The sequence below is a fragment of the Pan troglodytes genome, chromosome 14, assembly GCF_028858775.2.
Source record: "Pan troglodytes isolate AG18354 chromosome 14, NHGRI_mPanTro3-v2.0_pri, whole genome shotgun sequence".
Lineage (NCBI taxonomy): Eukaryota > Metazoa > Chordata > Mammalia > Primates > Hominidae > Pan > Pan troglodytes.
The window spans coordinates 100,506,762-100,521,849 of record NC_072412.2 but is presented as its reverse complement, the minus strand read 5'-3'; the positions used below and the strand labels follow the sequence as shown (position 1 = coordinate 100,521,849).

Here is a 15,088-nt window from a genome sequence, read left to right as displayed (position 1 = left end):
TTAAAATAGTTTTTCTAATTCTGTGAAAACTGATGTTGGTAGTTTCATAGGAATAACATTGAATCTGTATATTGCTTTGGACAGTGTGGCCATTTTAACAATATTGATTCTTCTAGTCTGTGAGCAGGGGATGCTTTTCCATTTGTTTCTGTGATCTATGATTTCCTTCAGCAGTGTTTTGTAGTTCTCTTTGTAGAGATTTTTCACCTCCTTGGTTAGCTGTATTCCTATGTATTTTATTTTGTGTGTGTGTGATGATTGTAAATGGAATTGTGTTCTTGATTTAACTCTCAGCTTGAATGTTATTGTTATGTAGAAATGCTACTGATTTTTGTACATTTATTTTGTATCCTGAAACTTTACTGAAGTCATTTATCAGTTTTAGGAGCCTTTTGGCAGTGTCTTTACAGTTTTCTAGGTATAGAATCATATTGTCAGAAAAGAGAAATAGTTGACTAATTTTCCTATGTGGATGTCTTTTATTTCTTTCTCTTGCCTGATTGCTCTGGCTAGGACTTCCAGTGCTGTGTTGAATAGGAGTGGGCAGAGTGGGTATCCTTGTCTTGTTCCATTCTCAAGGGGAATGGTTCCAGCATTTAACTGTTCAGTATGATGTTGGCTGTGAGTTTGTCACAGATGGCACTTATTTTGAGCTATGTTCCTACAATGCCTAGTTTGTTGAGGGCTTTTATCATGAAGGAATGTTGGATTTTACCAAAACCTCTTTCCACATCTATTGAGATGATCATATGATTTTACTTTTAATTCTGTCTACAGAATACTTCACCAGGTAATCACAGAATATATATTTTTCTCATCTGCACATGGAACATATTCTAAGATTGCCCACATGCTTGGTCATACAGCAAGTCTCAATAAGTTTTTAAAAAATCAAAATCATACCAAGCATACTCTTGAATCACAGTGCAATAAAACTAGAAATGAGTATCAAGAAGAGCTCTCAAAATGACACAAATATATAGAAATTAGGCAACTTTATCCTGAATGACTTTTGGATGAACAATAAAATTAAGGCAGAATTTAAAAATCTTGGAAACGAATTAAAATAGGGACACAACTTACCACAATCTCTGGGATGTAGCTAAAGCAGTGGTAAGAGGAAAGTTTATAGTGCTAAACAGCCTCAATCAAGAAGTTATAAAGATCTCAAATTAACAGTTTAATTTTGAACTTACAGGAATAAGAAAAAAGAATAAATCAATACCAAAGCTAGCAGCAGAAAAAAAAATAAAAATTTTAGAAGAACTGAATAAAGTTGAGGTGCAAAAATCCACACCAAAGATCAATGAAGCCAAGAGTTGGCTATTCAAAAGAACAAACAGGATTGATAGACTGCTAACTAGATTAATCAAAAGAGAGAGAGAGAAGAGCCAAATAAATACAATTAGAAATGACTAAGAAGACATTACAACCCATCCCACAGAAATACAAACGATCCTCAGAAACGATTATAAACAACTCTAGGCACACAAATTATAAAATCTAGAGGAAATGGATAAATATTTGGAAACACACAACCTCCCAGGATTGATCAAGGAAGAAAGTGAAAACTTGAACTGACCAGTAACAAGCTCCAACATTGAATCAGTAATACAGAAAACTACCAACCGAAGAAGGCCCTGGACCAGGTAGATTCACAGCCAAATTCTACCAGATGTACAAAGAAGAAGTGGTACTAATCCTACTGAAACTATCCCGAAAAATCAAGGAGGAGAGGCTCTTCCCTAGCTCATTCTATGAAGTCAGCATCAGCCTGGTACCAAAATCTGGCAAGACACAATGAAAAAATAAAGCTTCAGGCCAATATCCCTCATGAACATAGACACAAAATCCTCAATAAGATGCTAGCTAACTGAATGTAGCAGCACATCAAAAAGTTAATACACCATGATCAAGTAGGCTTTATTCCTTGGAGGCAAGGCTGGTTCAACATATACTGGAGCTTTAAATCTACTCTCCTCATCCTTTAACTCCTCTTTCATATTCTTCATCTCCTTGGCTCTGCATATCTTATTATTTGGTGATTTCTTCAGTTCTTGCTTCTATTTTTCCTAACCATGCCTTCAAAGTGTACAACCTAGAATTTTTTCTGCCTATTCAGCTCCAACATTGAATCAGTAATAGAGAAGACTACATTTTTCTTTTTTAAGATTTCTATTTGATTCTTCTTTTTAAATGTTTGTTTTGTTTTCATTTATAACCATTTGTATTTCTTTGGAAGAGAGAGAAAAAGAGAGAGAGAGACAGACAGACAGAGAACTTTACTTAAAACCAGGCTGAAAACTGCATTCCAAAACACACAAGGAAAATATTCACACACATACACACACTCTTGAAATTCAACATGTTCAACATTTGGTAGATAAATTTACACCCAATGAAATGAAAGTGATAGAATAATCCTAAAATGACCTAATAACAAAGAGGGTTAATATTTTCAGAACAGAGAAGAAAAGAATAACACCAATTGTAAAAGAATAAATTATGAACAAAAATGAGCAAATATGAATAAAAAGATAGACATGCAAAAGAACTAACTATAAATCCTGAAAATGAAAAATATAGCTATTCATTTATTAACTCATTAATTATAATAAATAAATATTATAAATAATATATGTTTATTATATGTTAGGCATTGTTTTAGACAGTGGGAATAAAAAAATGTGAAAAAGAGTAAACATCCTTTGCCTTCAGAGAGATTTCATTCTTGTGAGAGACAAACAGCCAATAAGCAAGATAAACAAGATAAATTGGTGGCTCACGCTTGTAATCACAGCACTTTGGGAGGCTGAGACAGGAGGACTGCTTGAGCCCAAGAGTTTGAGACCCTGCCTCTACACAAAAATTAAAAAATTAGCTGCGCATGGTGGTGTGCACCGGTAGTCCTAGCTACTCGGGGAATGAGGTGGGAGGATTGCTTGAGCCTGGGAGGTAGAGGCTGTGGTAAGCCGTGATTGCACCACTGCACTCCAGCCTGGATGACAGAGTGAGATTCTGTCAAAAAAAAAAAGAAAAAAAAAACAGATAAAGAAGGAGGATATATAGATGTTTGGTGGTGGCAAGTCCTAATGACAAAAGAAAGGCACAAAACAGGGATAGAGTTTTCAGTGTGTCTATGATTAAGATTTTAAATAGGATGGTCAGGAATGCTCTTAATAACATGATGTTTGAATTAAGAAAGGGAAAGAATAAGCCATGTAAATCCCTTGAGGAAAGAATGATCCAGTTATAGGAAACAGCCAGTGCAAATGCCGTAAGGCAGGAGCTTGTCTGAAAGATTTTGAGAAATAGCAAGGAAAACAACATGACTGAAATGGTAGGAGGAAGGAGAGATTGAGATGAGGGCCAGATAGTGTAAAGCCTTGTGTGCCATTGTAAGAACTTTGGCTTTTACTCTGGGAGAGATGGTAAGCCATTGGAGGGTTTCAGCAGAACAGTGACGTGACATGGCTTCTGTTTTATCAGGATCATTGTGTTGGGAATAGATGAAAGGGGGTTAAGGGTAGAAGCAGGGAGATCAGCTAGAAGTCCGTTGCCACAATCCAAGTAAAAAACAATGACAGCTCATACCAGGTTGGTAGCAGTGGAAGTCATGAGAATATTTTGGATTTTGATATTCATTCAAGATAGAGATGACAGGAATTGTTGATGAGTTTAAAGTGAGATGTGAAATAAAAAGAGGCAAGAGTAATTTACATCTTTTACCTGTGTATCTAGAAAATTAGCGTAGGTATTTACTGAGTTGGAAAGCATGTGGGAGACTCAGGCTTGTGGAGGAATATCAGGAGCACAGTTTTCTATTTCATTTATTAATTTACTTATATTTTTGAGACAGGATCTAGCTCTGTCACCCAGGCCGACACAGCTCACTGTAACTTTGAACTCCTAGGCTCAAGGGATTCTTCCACTTCAGCCTCTTAATTAGCTATGACCATAGACAAAAGCCACCATGCTTGGCTAACTTTTAAACTTCTTGGTAGATATGAGGTCTTTTTATTGCCCAGCGTGGTCTCCAACTCCTGGCCTCAAGCAATCTTCCTTGGCCTCCCAAAGTGCTGGGATTACAGGCATGAGCGGCTGTGTCTGGCCTCAGTTTTCAATTTGAGATACCTATTAAGCATTCCAGAGGAGATACCCAAGATGGTAGTTTGATAAACAAATCTGGAATTCAGAAAAGAGGCCAGGATGGAGATACAAATTGTGGAGTAACCAGCATATAACTGTACTTAAAGCCATAAAAAAACTGAAAAAAAAGCTGTCACCAACCTACGATTCTATAACCAGAAATATAACCCTTCAGAAATAAAAGAGAAATACAAATTTTCACAGGTCAACAAAAAATGGGGAGTTCATCAGCAGCAGATCTGCCCTGTAAGAAATGTTAAAAGAAGTTCTTCAGGGAAAAGGACATATATCAGAAATTCAGATCTACATCAAGCAATGAAGACTATAGTATAGCAGAAGGAAAAAATAAAGATAAAATAAAATCTTCATTCTAATTGATCTAAAAGATAACTGTTTGTTTAAAGTAATAATAGTAATAATGTGTTGAGGGATAATACATACGATTAGGTGAAAGAAAGACAGCAGTGTCATATCAGGTAGGAGAGAGGAATTGGGAATAAGTTAAGCTACACTACATGTGAAATGGCATACAGTTGGCCCTTTGTATCCATGGATTGAACGAACTGCAGATTTAAAATATTCAGAAAAAGCAATTCCACAGAGTTCCCCAAACCAAAACCTGAATTTGCCACACATCAAGTTCTCCATTCAGTTCACATAAATGAATTGATGTGTAGCCATTGTATTAGGTATTATGGATAATCTAGAGATTATTTAAAGTATACAGGAGGATGTGCATAGATTATTTGCAAATACTATGCCATTTTATATCAGGGACTAAGCATCCATGGATTTTGGTATCCTTTGATCACCATGGAGAAACCAATCCTCCATAGTAATCAAGGTCAATATTCACAGTGCTAAATCGTATTGATAGTATGTACCTTGATATGATGTGACAAAAATGGCACTTTACCTGTGTTGAATTCCTCCCTCAAAACATATAACCCCAGACTACCTGTGCAAAAAACATCAGACAAATCCAAGTTGAGGGACACTTTACAAACTACCTGACTAATAATCCTCAAAACTGTCAAGATCATCAAAAACAAGGAAAGTCTGAGAAATTGTCACAGCCAAGAGGAACCTAAGAACACAGAAGGACTAAATGTACTACAGTATCCTCAATGGGATCCTATGGCAACAACAAAAAGACATTAGGTAAAAACTGAGGCAATCTGAATAAAGTATGGACTTTAGTTAATAAAATGTACCAATATTGGCTCATTAGTTGTGACAAATAACCCATACTAATGTCAGATGTTAATCATAGGGGAAGCTGGGTGTGGAGGGATATGTGAACTCTTTGTGTTTTCTTTGTAATATTTCTGCAAGTCTAAAACTATTCTAAAAGTAAAAGTTTTTTAGAAAGAATTAAAAGTTCAGTTACATAAAAAGCACAAAGAAAGGTAAATACAACAAATATAATCATTTATAGAGAATGTACAGAATTAATATAAAATTGCAATCCAGATGCATGCCGCATATAAGAGACACATCTAAAATAACAACAAAATATCAAAAGGCTAAAAATAAATAAAAATTCAAAGAGAAAGCTTCTGTAGCAATATTACTATCAGATAAAACACAGTTTAAGATAGGAAGCATTAATAGTGATATAATAATAAACAAAGATAGAATGAAAAACTTGCTGATGTAACAATTATAAACTTCTGTGAACCTAGGAAAACATAAAGAGCAAAAACTGAAAAACATAAGGAAAACAAACAAATCCATAAGTACATAAATCTATAATATCTATAAATTATGTATGGATCAAATTACGTTATGTATGGATAACAAATTAGAAACATCCCCATCAAGCTACCAATGACTTTCTTCACAGAATTGGAAAAAACTACTTTAAAGTTCATATGGAACCAAAAAAGAGCCCGCATCGCCAAGTCAATCCTAAGCCAAAAGAACAAAGCTGGAGGCATCACACTACCTGACTTCAAACTATACTACAAGGCTACAGTAACCAAAACAGCATGGTACTGGTACCAAAACAGAGATATAGATCAATGGAACAGAACAGAGCCCTCAGAAATAACGCCACTTACCTACAACTATCTGATCTTTGACAAACCTGAGAAAAACAAGCAATGGGGAAAGGATTCCCTATTTAATAAATGGTGCTGGGAAAACTGGCTAGCCATATGTAGAAAGCTGAAACTGGATCCCTTCCTTACACCTTATACAAAAATCAATTCAAGATGGATTAAAGATTTAAACGTTAGACCTAAAACCATAAAAACCCTAGAAGAAAACCTAGGCATTACCATTCAGGACATAGGCGTGGGCAAGGACTTCATGTCCAAAACACCAAAAGCAATGGCAACAAAAGCCAAAATTGACAAATGGGATCTAATTAAACTAAAGAGCTTCTGCACAGCAAAAGAAACTACCATCAGAGTGAACAGGCAACCTACAACATGGGAGAAAATTTTCGCAACCTACTCATCTGACAAAGGGCTAATATCCAGAATCTACAATGAACTCAAACAAATTTACAAGAAAAAAACAAACAACCCCATCAAAAAGTGGGTGAAGGACATGAACAGACACTTCTCAAAAGAAGACATTTATGCAGCCAAAAAACACATGAAAAAATGCTCATCGTCACTGGCCATCAGAGAAATGCAAATCAAAACCACTATGAGATATCATCTCACACCAGTTAGAATGGCGATCATTAAAAAGTCAGGAAACAACAGGTGCTGGAGAGGATGTGGAGAAATAGGAACACTTTTACACTGTTGGTGGGACTGTAAACTAGTTCAACCATTGTGGAAGTCAGTGTGGCGATTCCTCAGGGATCTAGAGCTAGAAATACCATTTGACCCAGCCATCCCATTACTGGGTATATACCCAAATGACTATAAATCATGCTGCTATAAAGACACATGCACACGTATGTTTATTGCGGCATTATTCACAATAGCAAAGACTTGGAACCAACCCAAATGTCCAACAATGATAGACTGGATTAAGAAAATGTGGCACATATACACCATGGAATACTATGCAGCCATAAAAAATGATGAGTTCATGTCCTTTGTAGGGACATGGATGAAACTGGAAACCATCATTCTCAGTAAACTATCGCAAGAACAAAAAACCAAACACCGCATATTCTGACTCATAGGTGGGAATTGAACAATGAGATCACATGGACACAGGAAGGGGAATATCACACTCTGGGGACTGTGGTGGGGAGGGGGGAGGGGGGAGGGATAGCATTGGGAGATATACCTAATGCTAGATGACGAGTTAGTGGGTGCAGCGCACCAGCATGGCACATGTATACATATGTAAGTAACCTGCACAATGTGCACATGTACCCTAAAACTTAAAGTATAATAAAAATAAAATAAAATAAAATATTTAAAAAAAACAAATTAGAAACATAAATGAGATTTGAACCCCATAATTAACAGTGTAATCAAAAAACAACTTGAGGTTATTAGATAATTTACTTTTTTTTTGCAAACATACATATAACATTTAGCAAAGTTGACTAAGCACTAGATCACAAAGGAAGTATCAATAAATTTTTTAAAATTATCATAAAGCTTATTTTTCCTGACCACAAAGAATTAAAATGGAAAATAATAAAATACTGTAAAATTAAAACCCGTGTGTTTAAAAACTAAAAACAAATTATTAAATAATTTATGGCTAAAGAGAAAATTACAGTTTAAATAAGAAAATATATAGAACTAAGTGACAATAAAAATTACTATGTTTCAAAATTTGTGGGATACAGCTAAATTGGTACTTAGAGGAAAATGTATAATCTTAACTAAAAAACATGACACTAAAAATAAGCAGGCATGTTCACCATCTGGGTGGCAGATTAATTCATACTTCCAACCTCAGCACCATGCCATATACCTTTGTAGCAAACCTGTATGTGTACCTTCTAATTCTAAAATAAAAGTTGGAAAAAAAAGCAAGTAAAAATTTCTGGCACAGTATACATTGTGAACACTTCATAAATGTTAGTGATTATTATTATTGGCTAAAAAAACAAGTAAAAATTCAGCTCAAGAATACAGAAAAGAGTAACTCCCTCAAAAAAGGAAACAAATAATAAGGATATGTGGAGAAATTGATTAAATAGAAAATAAAAGCATAGATGCTATCAAAAGAAAATATGTTTTGTTTGGAAGATCTGCAAAATAAAAACAAACCATTGGCCAAATTAATTGAGACAAAAAGAAAAAAAGAGAAAAGAAAAGACAGGCATAAATAAACAAATTATTCTAGGAACAAAGAGATGGTCCATAACTACAGTGAGTAGGGATTTTAAAAATTATAAGAGAATATTGTAAGTTGCTTCATACCACTAAAGTTGAACACTTAGCTGAGATGGAAAATATTCTACAAAAAAATTGACTAAAAGTGTAGAAAAACTGTACAAACCAACAGCGATTTTTAAAAAGAAATTAATCTGTGGTTAAAAAGAATACTCTCCTCTAAAAGGCACCTGGACCAGAAAACTTTATAGAAGAAAAGAACCAATATTTTAGATAAAAATATTCTTTACCTTAAAATCTGAATGAACAGAAAAAGAGCAGCATTTTATGAGATGGTTATAACCTAGATATCAAACCAGACAAAGGATTGTATAGTGTTAAAAACTATATACCTATTTTGCTTACAGATAAACATTCAATGTTTCTAAATAAGTTATAACCAATATAAAAATTCATATAAAGTATAAACAAACCAAATGCAACAAATGGCCATTCATGATGATCAAGTAGAATTCATTTCAAAAATGTAAAATTGGTTCAACCTAAGAAAATCTAGCAATGTAATTTATACATAAATGTATTAGATCATAATGATGTCTATACATATATAAAGAACATGATATAATTTAATATTTATGAAATATGAAATTATTGGCAAAGTAGGAAAAGAAAGAAACCTCCTTTATGTGAAATGGTATTTTCCAAAACATAGACCAAACATCTTAATTATAAAGTTGAGGAGTGGTCCCATTAAAGTCAGGAATTTGGCAATATTGTCCCACTATGTGCACGACTTTTATCATTGTTTTAGAGATCCAGTCAATGCCAAAAGAAAAGGAAAGAAAAGTAAATAAAAGGTGTAAAGATTGGAAAGGAAGAGACAAAAATCGTCTATATTTGCATATTGTATTGCTATCCTCATAGAAAATTTAAGGAAATCTTCAGAAAAAAATGATTAAAATTAGTTAGAATTTTAAAAATTGCTAGATACAGTCATCATACACAAAGTAAACGTTTCTGTAGAGCAGCAATAACCAATTATAAAACGTTATTAAAAAAAACAGACCATTCTCAATAACTAAACTACTGAGTACCCAGAGATAATTTAATAAGATGTAAGAAATTTTACGGAGAAAATCACAAAATGTAATCGAAGGGCACAAAAAAATAGCTGAATAAATAAAGAGATTCGACATTCAGGTGAAAAGTTTCAACAGCATAAAGATAGTGATTCTTCTCAAATTAGTGTTTTAATTAAATGTAATTTCTGTCACAATCCTAATAGGATTTTTGTGAAAGTTGACAGAATAATTCCTATATTCACAGGTAAATATATAAGACGTTATGAGCACAGGGATTAGTAACTCTTTTATTCACTGATTTACCTCCAAGCACATGAAAAGAAGTGCATGACATACACTAGCTGCTCAATAAATATTTGTGAAATAAGTGAATGGATGCCCAAGAGTGCAAGGTCAATTCTGATGCAGAACCAGACTTATGCCACTAGTTATCAGGTCTTATTATAAAGCCATAGAATTAAGAGGGTATAGTATTAGTGTAGAGATCGACAAATGAATCAGTGGAAAGGATGGAGAATTCACAAACAGAGAGAAATAAATGTAGAAATTTACAATTCAAAGGTGCTGAGACAATTGGTTTTCCATATAAAAAATATAAAAGCTCATTCCTAATTCATACCTTACATTATGAGCCTAGATATTTCATGACCTAATTGTGAAAAAATATTAAATATTAAATTATAGAGGAATAATTTTATGACCTCAAGGAAGAGAAAGATTTATTAAATAAGATATTTAAAAAACCCCAGAAATCAGGTGAAAAAATGGCAAAATTGACTATATAAAAGTTAGAACCTTCTGAATCACAAAAGAAAAAAGTTAAAAGCCAGAAAAAGAGATAAATGGTTTTCGAAATATGTATAAAGCAAATAATTAGTATCCTGCATATATAAAGATCTCATGCACATTGATAATAAACTCAATTTTTAAAACCAGGTCAACAATATGATTAGGCAATTTACTGAAAAGAAAGCCTGAATATCCAGTTGAAGTCTACTTCTTAATTTCCAAATATCTGAGGATCTCGTATTTAACTTCTTGTGAGTTTTAGCTTTATTTTTCTGTTGTCAGAGAACGTATTATGTGTGATTTCAGTTATTAGAAATGTACTGGGGTGTAATTTGCTCAGAATGAATGACTAATTGCACCGCTTAGATCAGGATATTCCTTATATTTTAGTAACTCAGTGAATATTTGTTGAGAGAATTAATGCAAACACTCAAAATCATTGATCTCCTTAACACTCTTTCTCAGGACATTGTTTTTTGATAAGACAAGAAATAAAATTTAAAAATCTGCAAAGATGAAAAATTATTAACATTTGTTCATTTTAGGTGGTATTTGGTATTTGTTATCTTTAACTTTTTTGGCATTTTTTGGTATTTATATTTCTAGTACTTAATTTTTAAGTGAATCTGCTATTTAATGGATAAGTCAGATCAACTGAGTAAACATTCCTTAGCATTTTGAAATAAAAGCAAATATGGCTGATGTAATCAGCTGTAAGGAAGAGCACTATCATTATGTTGGAAATTACCTTGATGCAATGATAGTCTTCCAGTACTCTAGTGGGTGAATGACCCCAGAGGCCATGCACTGAAAAGGCTTGAAAACCAAATTAAGACATTCAAATTACACTTCTTAAAACATATAGCAAGAAGCAAGAGGAAATAGATGGGGTATGTTAACAAGGTTAGGATAGGTGCAAGTGAGACTGAAGGACCATGCTGTTTGAGTCTTGTGTTATACAGTGGGCATACGCCATGTCTCTCTAGGCGACCACCTCCTCTTATGAGGACCAGAGTCAAAGCTGGGCCAGGGATTGCCTAGGGCTAAAGCACTCCCTTGGAGAAACGCAGGGCAACGGTGCTGACCAATAGCTGGAACTTGCCACTCAGTTTAACAAAAAGCACTGGGTTTCATTTTCTTCAGTGTTGGGCAGAGAACACTTGGGGCCAGAAGGAGTGTCACCAAAGAGTAAGCATGGTGTTAACCACTAGAGAAGAGTATCCACAATGTTATAGAAGAGTTGCTTCTCATTTTCAGCAAGTTTCAGATAGTATTTCAATTTTTAAAATTGCACGAAAGATGTTAAAATAATGGAATACCCAACTAGTAAGTCAGGTTTAACCAGGTACATCCTGATGTTGTGCAGTCTCCTTATTGCATCTAAGGAAATTTTGATAATCTTACTTACGCCCCCTTTAAAGGTGCAAAAAGATGGAAAAGATGAATTACAGAAGGCTGTTTCACTAATTAGCTGTATATCTTTGCGGCATGGAAGAAAAATTTTAATGTTGCAAGTAATCTTTCACACTCTCATGGGGAAAGCTTATCGAAGTCCAAAACCACGTTGGTAGAGCACAGTGAAGGCCGGTTTATTCAGTCTCCTCATTATGCTTTGGAGCAATAATAAAACCTACTAAGTAAAAATGCTGATGGGATATGGGTTTCTTTACTGTCATAAGGCAAGCAGCACATCAACTTTCATTGTTGGAATGTGAGGCCATTCTTGATGTTTATCCCTTTTTACACGAGCAAATCATATAAATTCACAATCACAAAGCCTCCTTTCCCACACAGTGCACCTTGATTCTGGTATCGGAAAAATATGGTTATGATAAGAAGAAAAAGACTTGCCCCAAAGAAGATTTAAAGATAAGCACACTCCATAATCCTTAGAGTTACTGCAAAACATGCCTTCCATGCACCTACCCCACCACCAAAGCCTGCCTGATACCCTGGCATCATACAATTCACTTGATCTGCCTCTTTCCAAAACCTTTGATAGCTATAGGTAGGGTATGTGGCGGGCTAGTGGAGGAGAGAGCAAAGTGAGGGAACCTCTATGGCTTCTGTCTGCTCCTTTCCCTTGAGAAGTGATATAGCTAGTAAGAAAATTGGTCCTGATGCTAAATTTAATGTGCATTCCTTATAAGAGGGGCTCCTAAGGCATCAGAGAGATGTATGCATGTTCCCTGTTATACTGTTCCATGTTATACTAATCCATGTGTGCAACAGTCCATTTCAATGATGGGAGAGTAATACATTCTGAGAAGCATTTCCTGACAAGTGGAAAAAGATGGAGGCCACAAGATATTATGAACTGAATGCCTGCATCCTTCCACAATTCATATGTTGAAATCCTAACCCCCAATGGGATGGGATTAGGAGGTGGGCTTTGAGAGGTGATTGTGTCATGAGGGTGGAGCCCTCATGAATGAGGTTGTTAGTGCCCTTATAAAAGCGACCCCAGAGAGCTCTCTTGACCTCTTTCTGCCATGTGAAGATACCATGAGAAACCAGCAGCCCTCAACCTGGAAGAGGACCCTCAACAGAAACCCACCATGCTGGCACCCTGATCTTTGACTTCCAGCCTCCAGAACTGTGAACAATGAATGGTTGTTGTCTATAAGCTACCCAGTCTGTGTGCCTTGTTATAGCAGCCCGGACTGACTAAGACACAGGATACTACAGAAATGCACTATGATCTATTGTAATGCTGTTTGCATGCTCAAGCTTATGTTTCATTTTTGTTTTAGTCAATCAGAAATAAGGAGGAATTCCTACAATGTTACAGTGCAAAGACAGCAGAACTTTATATTCCAAAGGTTATGAAGCATCAATGTGCTCAAATACCTATGGAATTTCAACTGTCCCTATTCTTATGGAAGCCCAGTGCCACGTAAATATGTATGGATTTGTCCTATAATGCTGCTTCTCAGAGTTTTAAGAAAAACCATGCAAAATTGAATTGTATTTTCTTAGCTAATCATGTTAAACTGATTTTAAAATGTATTAGTCTATACCAATGGGCAGCAAACATTTTTTGTAAAAGACAGTATTTTGGGCTTTGTGAGCCATATGATCTTTGTCATAACTACTCAACTCTGATTTTCTGTAGTGTGGAAGTTGCCATAGACAATATGCTTTAAAAACATGAGCAGGACGGTGTTCCAATAAAATATTATTTATAGAAGCAGGTGGTGAGCCAGATTTGGTCTACGGGCCTTAGCATGCTGATCCCTGGTTTATACAATAGTTGTAACCAAGACTCTTTTTTTTTTTTTTTTTTTTTTTTGAGATGAAGTCTTGCTCTGTCACCAGGCTGTAGTGCTTTGGTGCGATCTCGGCTCACTGCAACCTCCGCCTCCCAGGTTCAAGAGATTCTCCTGCCTCAGCCTCCTGAGTAGCTGGGACTACAGGTGTGTACCACCATGCCCAGCTAATTTTTGTATTTTTTAGTAGAGACGGGGTTTCACCATCTTGGCCAGGATGGTCTCGATCTCTTGACCTCGTGATCCGCCCACCTCAGCCTCCCAAAGTGCTGGGCTTACAGGGGTGAGCCACCATGCCTGGCCATAACCCAGACTCTTAACATAGACAAAGGAGGCTCTGCATAGCCATAGGCCAGGTGCAATGCATTATCTGCTCAGGGTTAGCTTTGCCACTAAACAAGCTGACTCTTAATCACGCTTCTGGTCCAGCTTCAGATGTGTACCTCAGAGCCTAGGAGGAAGATGCTCTTCTATTTGAGTCTTTGCGTGTTTGTTCAGAACATCGGAATCCACTGGGCTAACTGCTCATAATCCATTAGTGCTATGGTCTGAATGTTGATATCTCTCACAAATTCATAGTTTGGAACCTAATACCCAATATGATAATATTAAAAGGTGGGGCCTTTTGGGAAGCGATTAAGTCACGAGGACTCCCCACTTGTGAATGGGATTAGTGTCCTAATAAAAGAGGTTGAAGGGAGTTGCCTTCCCGCTTCCACTATGTGAAAACACAGCAACAAGATGCCATCTATTAAGCAGAGACCGAGCACTTACTACATGTTGCATCTGCGGGTGCATCTTGGACTTCTCAGTCTCCAGAACTGTGAACAGTAATTTTGTTATTTATAAATTATCCAGTCTAAGGTATTTTGTTGTAGCAGTCTGAACAGTCTGAGACAATGAGGTGTAGTGGGAACACTTAAAATCTGGCTTTCATTTGAGTTCTGGCTCAGCAACTTATGAAATATCATAAGTTGAACAAATGTATCTCTCCAAGCCTACTTTCTTTTCTTAAAAATGTTTATAAAAATATTTCTGGGAGAATCTTATTATATAAAAATATTTCTGGGAGGTTAGAATTAGAAATGACAAGAATGGGTGCAGTGGCTCACGCCAGTAATCCCAGCACTTTGGGAGGTGGAGGCGGGTGGATCACTTGAGGCCAGGAGTTTGAGACCAGCCTGGCCAACATGGTGAAACCCCATCTCTACTAAAAATATAAAAATTAGCCAGGTGTGGTGGTGCACACCTGTAAACCCAGCTACTTGGGAGGCTGAGGCATGAGAATTGTCTGAACCCGGGAGGCAGAGGTTGCAGTGAGCTGAGATCGCACTGCTGCACTCCAGCTTGGACAACAGAGTGAGACTGTCTCAAAAAAAAAAAAAAAAAGAATTAGAAATGATATATACCAAAAAGGTAACATACTGTAGGAACAATTGTAAGAGCACAGTTTCACCAAGTTCACCCAGATATCTTAAATACATGTTCCATGGTAGTTCACTCACATTTTCATAATGCCTTCTAGATAACAGTGACT

General features: G+C 35.8%; 1 long non-coding RNA gene across 1 annotated transcript in view; it reads right to left on the bottom strand.

Annotated features, from left to right (window-relative positions):
• LOC129136857 (uncharacterized) overlaps positions 1-15,088 on the bottom strand; it is a 175,335-nt gene that overhangs the window by 22,846 nt on the left and 137,401 nt on the right. The window contains exon 3 of the long non-coding RNA XR_008538871.2: positions 8,702-8,754. This is a non-coding gene — a long non-coding RNA (uncharacterized LOC129136857). The remainder of the gene's footprint in view (positions 1-8,701; positions 8,755-15,088) is intronic.